This window comes from Passer domesticus, chromosome Z, assembly GCF_036417665.1.
Source record: "Passer domesticus isolate bPasDom1 chromosome Z, bPasDom1.hap1, whole genome shotgun sequence".
NCBI classification, from domain to species: Eukaryota; Metazoa; Chordata; class Aves; order Passeriformes; family Passeridae; genus Passer; species Passer domesticus.
Window position 1 is genome coordinate 16876161 of NC_087512.1, and position 12034 is coordinate 16888194.

The following is a 12034-nucleotide window of genomic DNA, read 5'->3' on the forward strand; positions in this document are numbered from 1 at the left end:
AGGACTATGGTTACATATTGGATGGGGAAAATGTAATGTCTGACCTGTGTAATATGCAAGGTATGTATTCTTGAATCCTGAAAGCCTCTGATGGCACCTGGTGTGTTAAGGGTCAAGCAGGAGTGCCACATCTGGAGTAGGCAACTGCTGGAGCACCATAGCTCCTTCTCAGTCATGATTTACTGCTTGTTTTTAGAATCAAGGAACTTTGTTCTGAGATTTCTGAAAAGCATGAAGAACAGAGATTAGGCTCTTCAGAAGGGTGTGGATTAATGTCATTTTTCGCCCTGCAAGGGATTTATGTGATGGGTGCCTATGCCCTCGGAAGAGGAGCCGTAGATCCAAAGAATACATTTGCATAAATCACTGAACAGCCTAACCCTATGATACTGTGATCCTTTAGGCATGTATTACCACTTCAAGATAGATTTTGAACTCAAGGACAATGTTGCATTGTCTGTGATCTGTGAAAATACAGATGGAGTTGAAGCAGAATCAGAGTCTCCAGGTCCTGTTATATAGTGATAAGAGCCACTAGATTCTAGGAGTCACTCCCCATTGACAGCATCTGAAGAAGGCAGTCTTCTGGGGCATGACCTTAGAAAAAGATTATTAAAAAATTGTCACCTGTTCTGAACTGTACAAAGAACAGTAAACATAATAATTCCATTATTTCATTCAGTATTCTGTCTTCCATTCTCTATTCATGCAGATAATCCCTCATTATTTTTAATGAAATATAGGGTCCAGACTATGCCTGATATCAAAGGGAATGTCACACTATTTGGTAAGAACTTAGGTCCCTTGATAATGGGCACAATGAAGCTACATATATATGAACAGAATGACCACAGTGAGCAAATTCTAATCTTTGGTCTACTAACATAAAACTCAAGCAAACTTCCTAAGTTAAATAGTTGAAGTTAAGAATTAATCAAGGTCAAGCAGTGAATGAATCCAGTAGTTTAAAATCTGTGCTGTGAGAAATTTGGCTGCATCAGAAGTTTTTAAAAACTCTTATTTTTTGGCTAAGACACAGGATTTGGAGATCCAAATCAGTAAACTACGAACAGGCAGACAGGGATAAAGAGTGTGCTGGGAATGTGACCAGCAGGTTCTTGGATTCCACTGAGCCAAAATATTCCTCCCTTACTTCTGCATGGTGAAATCTAGTGCTGTGGTCATTGCAGGTGCTTGCTTTAAAGCAACCCAGAGTAAGAAAGGAAAACTGACAGAAGAAATGTGACAATGGCTTTAAAAGTTATTATGTCGTCAAGGCCCACCTATCCCCATGCTCTGTGCCAATCTGAAATTTCCCCTGAAAGGGGAAACTTTTTTGTGGAAGAGTAAGGGTTTGGCAAATGCACCTCTTCTTATATCGCTCCATCTCTAGGACTTCCTGAAGGATATGTCCTCTACAGAGACCATTGCTTATCCTTTTTATCCACAGTTTGTAATAAAATCCTTGTTTGGGACATTTGGCTGTTGACTCCCTCAAAATCAGGGAGAGCCTTCAGTGAGACCTTGACAAATTAGACATGGTCAATCACCAACTGCACGAAGTTCAACAAGGACTGGTGCCAGATTCTGCACCTGGGATGGGGCAGCCCTGGATGTACAGACAGACTGGGGAATGAGAGGCTGGACAGAGCCTGGAAAGGGCCCTGGGCTTCTGGTCCATGGCAAGCTGAACACGAGCCAGCAGTGCCCTGGCAGCCAGGAGGGCCAAGCGTGTCCTGGGGGCATCAGGGACAGCATGGGCAGCTGGGCAAGGGAGGGGATTGGATTGTCCTGCTCTGCTCTGCACTGGGGCGGCCTCACCTCGAGTGCTGGGGGCACCTCTGGGTGCCACAATAGAAGACATTAAACTACCAGAGAGAGTTCAAAGGAGGGCAACAAAGAAGGTGAAGGGCCTTGAGGGGAAACCATAGGAGGAGCAGCTGAGGTCACTTGGTCTGTTCAGCCTGGAGAAGACTAGACTTAGAGGAGACTTCACTGTAGTTACAACTTCTTTGGGAGGGGAAGGCACATTCCTCTGCTCTGTGGTGACCATTGACAGGACTCAAGGGAAGGACCTGAAGATGAGTAAGGGGAGGTTTAGTTTTGATATCAGGAAAAGTTTCTTCCCCCAGAGGGTGGTTGGGCACTGGAACAGCTCCTCAGTAAAGTGGTCGCAGCACCAGCCTGACAGAGCTCAAGACACATTTGGACAATGCTCTCAGGCATATGGAGTGACTCCTGGGGATGGTCCTTTGAAGGGCCAGGAACTGGACTCAATGATCCTTGTGGGTCCCTTCCAACTCAGATTATTCTTTGATTCTGTGATTCTACTTCTGTATGAGGTATATATGCCATAAAATCTCATAAAATGAAAGGAGCTATGTTTATGGGACAGCTTTTATAACAACAGACAAAAAAACACTAAACAAATTGCATGTCAGACCTCTAGAAAGCAATTGACTCCATTCCCAGGAGCTTTCTGATGACTAAGCATGACCAGTACACCCTGCTCCTAACCCTTGTTAATGGGGTTAGCATAAGTAATGCTGTTTTATGGGGCAAGTAGCTGTTCTCTGTGACTGAGCAAGTCATGTATTGTTTCCCTTTCCTTCATTATCAAATACTGAAGGTCCTACACAAACCAGACAGATTTCTTCTTTCCCTCGTACTGGCCTCAATGTTCCTAGAGGCCAGGCTGATTACTCCCTTCCTTACCTGTCTTGAAATTCCCAGGCACTCAGCCTGGTGGTGATAATGGTCCTGCCAGAGAAAAGGGAAGTGTTCTCTGTGTCTGCAGCAGCCAGAGCACACTCTATAAAATAAAAAAGTTTTATTTTAAAGTGGGGAGCCTGGATTACAACAGCCACTGGACAGTGAGATTTGTGACCTTATGATGGCCACAGACACCTCTGCTGTCCTCTGCTTCCTCCAAACTCTAAGTAACCATAAGTTTCAAGGCTAGATTATAATTATTACATAGACCATAAGCCATATATTAAGATCTGACACAATCTGCAGAGAGTCCAGGTGATTAGAAATCACATGCTGTGTTATAAATTCTATATTATGCTACTTCTGGATTGTATTATATTGATTGTGTTAGTAGACATCCTGTGCCATTCTGATCACAAATTCAGACCTATACTAATCATGAAATCATGTTAAGAAATTAAAGCCTCAATTGTAACTGTGGATTAGTGTCGTCATCCTTCTTCTAAGGATATCTAAAGGAACCCATCTGTCCCTTCAGTGTCGGATGACACTAAAGCTCTGGAATTTCCAGCTGGTAATACAAGAGCAAAACCAAAGAGCTATTTCCTCATCAAAAGAAAAATTGTGGAGGAGTCACGTTTCACGGGAAGAATCCAGAAAACATCACAAAATAGTCATTTCCCTGCAGCAACAGGACTAGGTTCCCTAAGAGTCCCATTGTACTTGGTTACAAATGGGGTGGGATATAGGAGCTCATCCCACACTCTGACTACAAGCTTGGTAAAAAAGCTCAGACATTAGCTTTGTATATAACAAATTGTGTTCCCACACAAAGCAGAACTGTTACACAAGACAATAAGACACTGTGGCATGTTTTAACAGCCTTCTTGATTTAGCAGCCAGGACTTCTAGAGACATCTTTTGCCTACAACAAAAATCACTCATAAAGCCCACCACCCCTTTCTTGCTCAGGTGATACACTTCCCCCAAAACACATATCTAGAGAAAAAACAGTGTGACATATAGGGATTGATGCCAGTTTTGAAGGAATTTCAAAGCAGAAGAAAACATGACTTAGCCCTTTCTAAACTTAAAAGGGAGAAGCAGGAGATTTGTCAGATGTACTAAAATTGTTAAAACAAAATTATTACTTAAATGATTCCCCACCGGGAAGGACAGAGGAGCAAAGTGATAAACAGATGACCAGAAACTTTGATGCTGACTGTAAAACTCTCTTTAACCTTTAGTGTCCTATGGAATGTGGATATATAACCTAAAATAATACACAGTGCTACAGATATACTTTTGATCTTCTGTGTATTACAGTCACACCGTTAATAGTGTCATCCTTTAAGATGCGGTCCTTGAGATGCCAAATTAGACACCATTTGGGCTAGTCATCTGATAAAGAATAGCTGCTTAATAAGGCAGTCATCTAATAAGGAATAACTGCTTATCTCATCCATGATGCCAAGTTAGGATAAATAAGAGTACAGTGAGATCAGATTTGTCTGCTGAAGCCATGAGTAGTTTGGAATAGCTGCAAGAAGGTAGAAAGAGGATTTTTCTGTGGAGCACTCTCTGCCACTCTTGTGTACCACAAAATGCTGGGTTGATGGCACTGCTCCATAGAGCTGTTGGAAACGTGCCACATTTCTGTATATTGCAGTAGCTTTCTTTTATACATGAGCTATATTCTAATAACCTAAATCTGCATATAAATTTTCCTTGTCTAGTCTTTTTTTCCATTTTCATCACCATGTAAGTGTGAATTTTTATATGAGAAGGTCATAGCATTTATTTATTCTTTACAAAGTTTGTGATCCTAAACTTAGGAGAGCTCCTTTGAAGGAGAGAAAGGTGGAATTAAGTTGAAGTATAATTTTGCTAATGTCTCAAAGCCAAAACCCACAAAAATAACAACACATATCATGTAAATTATGTTGGCTTGATCAGAAAGGCTGGCAAATATGACAATGAAATGAAAGAGGCAATAAAATATTTAACCTCCTGTTAAAAATCTAAGGAAATTTAATTTAAAAATAATTCAAATATAAGGTAAAATATTTCATATTATGCAGTCACCAGGGAATAAGCAAAATAGAGCTATTATGGAGGGAGTTAATTTGGTTTAGTTTAGCAAAGCTCCCAACTGTCAAACTTAAGTAAACATTTTTTTAAGGAACTTGCATGCACATAAATGAAAATATACACCAGCAGAAACAAATACAAGGCTGAAGCTCGAGTGGCACAGGAAGAGTCATCTCAAATCAAACTATCATATCTGGAAGACTGATATGTTTTGTCCCGTTGCAGTAAAAAAAAAAAAAAAAAAAGAAAAAAAAGATTTTGCTTTTTAAATACATCTCCATGTCTATTGGAATTGTGAAGCATTTTGTCCAATCAATTCTAACACAGTCACTGAAGGCATTTGTGTCTATCTGTCTTCACCTTTCTAGTACATTCATTAGAGTCTCCCTTGAGCTCAGAGGCAGGTATGGGATTCCTATTCCTACTTGGGTGAACAGATTCACACAAGAAGAGCCTGAAGTCTCCTGTCTCTCTGTAAGAAAAAACAGATATTCACATGGGGTTCAGCCTGTGTAAATCACTGAGCGTGGCTGAGAATTCTGCCTTTTTGGTGTGTGCTCTGCCATCTATCTCACTCCTCAGGCTTTTATAACACATGGAATTTGGGCATTTGATGGTGGAAAGCCACCAATGCAAACTATTGCTAATGACATTCTGTGAGAATAAGTTCAATTAAGCTATGGTGATTTTGCCTGCAGGGCAGAACTTCTGTGTGAAACTCATTGCCATGACTCAGGACTTTACTGACACGCTTCCAGCATTGCACTTAGGTGCTAACTTATAAAATCAGTCTTGGAGAAGGACATTGGCCTTCATGTGCAGAGGAATTTCTAATTTTCTTGGCTGTAGCCACAAGCTCTTAAAATCTGAAATACTAAATATGAACTGAAGGAATAAAAGTGTATATGTGAAAATCTAATTGGTGCTCAGTTTAACAATTCTGGTTCCTTTGTAATGGATAGAACATGACATAAAAACTAAAGGTAAACTTAAGCAATCTGTTTTTATCCTATGCAGTTGTAGTGGGTTGGCCCTGGCTGGATGCCAGGCACCCACCAAAGCTGCTCCATCAGTCCCTTCCACAAGTAGACAGAGGAGAGAAAATGAAATGAAAGGTTCATGAGGTAAGGACAGAGAAAGACATCACTCACAAAATACTGTCCTGGGAAAAACAGACTCAGCTTAGGGATATTAAATTAATTTATTACTAACAAAACCCAAGCATGATAATGAGAAGTAAAATAAATCTTAAAAACACCTTCCCCCACCATTCCCTTTCCCCGCTCTACCTTCTTCTTGCCAGTGGCACAGGGAGATGGGAATGGAGGTTATGATCCATTCATCACGCATTGTTTCTGCTCCTGCTCAGGGAGAAGAATCTTTCTGCTGCTCCAGTGTGGAGTCCCTTCCAAGGGAGACAGTCTTCTGTGAATTTCTCCAACCTGAGTGCATCCCACAGGCATCAGTCTCCATGAACTTCTCCACCATGGGTCCCTCTTCCATGGGGTGTAGTCTTTCAAGAATAGGTTGTTTCAGGCATGGGTATCTCACAGGTCACAAGTCCTATCAGGAAGCCTCCTCCATCAGGAGCTCCTCTCTCCGTGTCTGCAGAACCCTGCCAGGACCCTGCTCGAGCGTAAGCTTCCCATGGGTTTAGTGCCTTCTCTCAGACATCCACTTGCTCCAGTGTGAGTCTCCTCCCAGGGCTACAGGTGGATCTCAGCTCCTCCATGGGCTGCAGGGGCACAGCTGATTCACCATGGTCTCACTCTCTGGCCGCAATTACATCTGTGCAATAACCCTTTATTTCTTCTTAAATATGTTGTCACAGAGGCACTACTATCATTCCTGGCTGACTCAGACTTGGCCAGCAGTGGGTCCATCCTCGAGCCAGCTGGCATTGACTCTGTCAGACACTGAAAGCTTCTGGCACCTTCTAACAAAAGCCGTAGAGTCAGCCCTGTACCCCCACCTGACACCAGAGGCCAGCCATGAAAAGCCAGTACAGATATATACAATGTATAGTCCACAACATCATCATCAACAACAACAACAACAAAGATTAATTTTTTTACAGACAGATACTGTGATGTATGGTAAGCAGTACTTTGATTCACGCATCATGGACAAGCACAAACTGTGAGAAATGTGCCAGACCATAGGCTCTCAGGCACTCAAGAACTGAGGCCACATCTTACCAGAAACTAATAGTACCAGCCTGAACTGGGACTGGACAAGACTAAAATTGCTGCTGCTCTGCACTACCTCTGCATACAGTGAAGGGGGGGATTGATAACAAGTCAGACACTTGACCTGTAAGTATCTGTACCCATCCATCCATTGAGTTCTTCTGAACAGCAGCAGGTTGCACAGTGGTGATCTCCCTTTGATCAGAGATATTACTTAGATAAGATTCTTCAAGGTCTCTAGCAAGATAAACAGCATTTTACATTAGGCTTAAAATTATATCTTATGCTAGCAACATATATGTCTAGCTATAATGTTTTAGAAATGCAGGAAATAGTAAGAGTGTTTGACTGCATCTAATCACCATCCAAATTTTTGTTTAAATCATTGTCAAATCATCATTAAATCACTGTCAAATAGGTGTTAAATTATTATCTAATTACCATTCAGTTATTGCTTAATCACTATTTTATTATCCTACAGTCATCAATTATTACAATTGTACCACCATTTATTCATTAATAAACCCCTCTTGCTTAACATTATTATGACTTTTTTTAATAATTCACCTGCAATAAATACCAAAAGAAAATTGGTTTCTTCCTGTCCTTCCTGAATTACCAAACTGTCAAAGAACCTCATGGGAAAATGGCAGAATATAAGTTAAAAACAATAAATCCAAGTTCCAGGTGCTACAAAAATGGTGAAAATTACTAAAGCTGCATGACACAAATATCAGATGCATACCACTTGGCTGAAGAAAATATCAGGTTAAACATTCAAGCTAAATAAAAACAGGAGGCAAATTTGAATACAGTCCTGATGCTTCTCAGTTTATTCCTGCTGTAGCTGAAGTAATCTTCTATTAATTAGTTGATTCATGGATTACCTTCTTGCTTACTTTCTACTTCACCAATCCCATTTTCCTTCTTTGTATTACAAGCTTGAAAAATCTGTTTAAGACTCTACACTGATATTGATTAAGCAACCAGTTATAAAGAAACTACTCAACCCTCTGAACACACAAATATTAGTTATGGTTATAACACTTTTCACATTACTATATACAGTAATACACAATAGTACTTTTTTTCACTCTTTAATTTCACTGTTGTTTCTCTCTTTTAAAGTAACCTGTCTCTGAAGCACAAGGGGGTGTTGCCATCTATTTCATGTTGCTACCTTGGGACTCCTCCAGTCATCTCCTGTTACAATAACTCTGTTCACATGCTATTCAGAACAGTATCACTTCATGGTCCAGTTTTAGGTTTCAGTTTTATCACTTTTTTTTCTGGAACATTCAGGATAAATAGATTCATCTGTGCTATTTAGGTTTATTCTGGGAAATAACTATGCTCCAAATAGTGCATCCTCTGTCCCGTTACCCATATTAATTTCTGAAACAATTTAAAATCTACTAAAACTTTCCTGATTAGAATTAAATTTTAGTTTCATGTATTCCAGATGGTTTCTACTTTACATCACAAGAATCTAAGAATTTGTGTCTCCCTTAGTAGTGGAACACTAGCAGTGGAAGTCACTGCAGTGACCATCTCATGTGGATTTGGTGATAAACTAGGGCAGCATGATGGGTAAAGTGTGGCACAGCCACAACTTCAAGATGAAACACCCCCAAAATTGCAGCCCAAACACTCACATTGAAGAACAGACATACATAAAATGTTAGGTTGCTGCTAAGTTTCACCAGATACAGAAAATATAGAGAATTAGTCATTGACAATAATCTGGACAGATAACAGAAATTCCCAGAAGAAGATGGAAGAAAGCTAATCAATGTGCCAATGCTGATCTAGCTTGGACTGTGCAGAAACATTTCTACGCACAGAAACATTTCTGGCACAATAAGTTTAACATTAATTGTACAGATCTGCACTTGCCCCAAGACTTGCAACTTCATATCATGAGGCACCAAATGTGAGCAGAGCAGTCCCCATTTACATACACTGATTTTTCTACCCTTGAGAATCAGATTGAAGAGTTTATTTGGATTCTCCTAAATGGATTGTGGAGGAAGGTTTTGTGAACCAAAGTCTAATTTACAAACACACACACAGACAGAGATACCCACACAGACACATACGCTATCTCTTTCAAAGGGAGTTAACCATATAACTCCCATATAACCCATGGAAAGGGAAGGCACTCTTTGAACATAGGACAGACTCCTGCATCACACATTCTGAAGCAGTAGGAAAGGGACTTCAAAGCCACAATGGCTTACTGTGTAGACCTGCTTTGAGGAAAGTCTATACAATGGACCAGGGGAATGGGTAGGTACCACAGGTACCAGAGGTACCAGCAGGAACCAGAAGAGAGCCACAGTGCCAAGAGAGCTAACAAGGTCAGAGCTGCTGAACGTGCAGTAGAGGCAGCACCGAGCTGTATCTGACTCTAACCGTGTAGGGATTGGTAAGTTAGATCTGGCCTTACAAACTGAGCTGCAAGCAAACTGGAAGCTGGTGGGAAAAGAGATAACATACACCGTAGATGCTACAATGCTAATTAGATAAAAAACTGTTCTCTGAGCTACTGGAGTACTGTTAGTGGACTTCATATTATCTCAGAAAGCAAGTTCTGAAATCATCCAGCAGAACTTAAAAGGGGAAGAATAACTGCATGATATCTATATCACAGCATTGAGAATAAAGGCTACAGCCTCTTAAACCAATGGAAGTGACTGGAAACCTCTGTGATCCAGGAACAGCTGTGCTTTGCTAATTCTGACATTCAGGCAATCAACTGCACTTGGAAGAAAAAAAAATTACTAGTTCTAGATGTGTATCTTGATATTTTTCTAATATTAAGTGTAAATCTACTTCCATTCCATGTTCATAACATATTCAGTTCCATAAGCTGTTAAATACTGGTTGTGAAATATTCTAAATGTCAAATTTAATCTTATCATTTAGGTCAAGAAGGAGGTCCTTTTCCTTTACAGAGACATTCTTGAAAATATGAGCCAATACAAATCCATGTAGACTGATTATATATTATTATAACTAATATTATAACTAATTATTGTATATATTATTATAACTAATTTAATCCAATTAAAATTTGCTACCTTTTTTTTCTGAAATTTGTGTATCCTGAGACAGGTCTTTGTGAGTCTGTGAAATTCCTAACAGTACCTGCATTATCTGATGGGGAAAAGAAATGCTAGGACAGACAAAAATAAGAGCTGAAGAGGAGAGCACCATCCTAATTGGTGTTCTCAATGGAACTGAGGTATCTGTGAAACCATCAATGATGTTAAGGCCAATGTGCCCCCTCTCATTTAACAACCCTGCAGCTGAGCAACAGCTTTTCCATCCTCTGATATAAAGGAGAAAGTTTCATTCTGAGAGAACTGCAAACTGAGAGCAAAGGTGGCCACTCTGTAGTCCCTCTCCCACTCCTTTCTAGCAATTCACTACCTCTCTTCCACAACGAGAAGGACAGAAAGCCTTGAGAGATTGCATCAGGCAGAGAAAAAGAATGAAAAGAAAACAAAATTGATAGTGCACACAGGATGATGGAAGATGTGAGCAGACCAGGAGCATTTGAATGGCAGAGAAAGACTAGCAGAGAGGGAAAGGACAATTTTTAGAAATAAGAATAAGGACAGAATTATCTGTCTTACAAAATGTCCTTTAGCTGGATCACTCCATCAACACAAGGGAGCTCTGATGCAGTACTTAGGCTGCACACTGGTGACAATTCTGCTATATTTGATGTCTTGGTGGAGAATGGGAAAAGATGCAGTCGTAGGATTTCTCCACTGTTTATTTACTGCTTGCTACAGTTTCCAAATATTCATTAATGTAAAAGAGATACTCATGAAAAAATCTTCCTACACTCATAGCGCAGACATTTATTTGTTCCAAAAGTTACACTGGAAGTATTCTGTTCACTGCATTTGTATTCTCTTGTCTTACAAACAATGACAAACAATGTTATGTGTCAGAAAAACAGTTATTTCTTGGAAATATCTCCAAATAAATAAGAAAACAAGTAATAGAGACATTTCCGTTCTAAAGCATTCTTTTAATTTTCTGTTTTGTTCTTCCTGATATATTCCTGGGAGCCAGTATATGTCACTCTTACAAATATTTAACTAAGCATACAGATGTTGAGTCTTTGGAGTATATCCATGCCAGCTGCATGTGGTACCACCTGAGCTCCCTATGAGTGGGCACAGAGCAGTGCTCAGTGTTTGTGATATTTTAACTGACTTATTCAGAGACCAGAAAATAATTTCGTATTTACAGGGCCAAAATATGAGATTTAGAGGAATCCAATTATTTAAATAAAAATTATTTAATATGCTGGTTGAAGAGCAGAGAAAATCAAATACCTAGCTTCTTATCCAATCACTGAATGCAGCATCAAGGAAGAAAATATGTTTATAAGCCTTGAGACAGAGATAATAGCCTGGGTTTTTCTTCTTCCAGGCCAGTAACACATCACTGATCTTCAGAATCATGGTTCTTTCTGTTTTTGTGTTCCAGTTCTGCACAACTTTTCTCCACAGCTATACACCTTTCTCAACAGCTAGACACCTTCATGCATGCTGTCTAGCTTTTTCCCTGTCTCATGCTCGCACCAGGTAATAGTGAGGTGATAGGAGCTGTCTGAAGGGACTTGAAAGGTGTCATCTTGAGCCTTCTCAGGTACATCGGGTCAAAACCCTGTAATCTCTAGGTTATTGAATAACAGGTCCCTGACTGCAACGTTGTGCTTTGCTGTGTTTTCTGTTGGTTTTGTTTTTTCTTAAATATGTGTCACTGAGCTGTTGCTCTCGGACAGACTGAAGTTCTTTTTTGCAAAGTCAAAACTATGAACAGGGAAAAGACTGAAGACTTAATATCTTGGGGGTGCTTTCCGATCAGGATCACTGCACATCTGTTTGATCAGCATGCTGACTGCAGGCAAGCATTATTATGGTGGATACCTATTTGGGACCACATTTCCTTCTCCCCACCCCTGCAGAATGAGACACCTAACAGAAGGTTATAGATTTACCTCATTAGCAAAAGGGAAA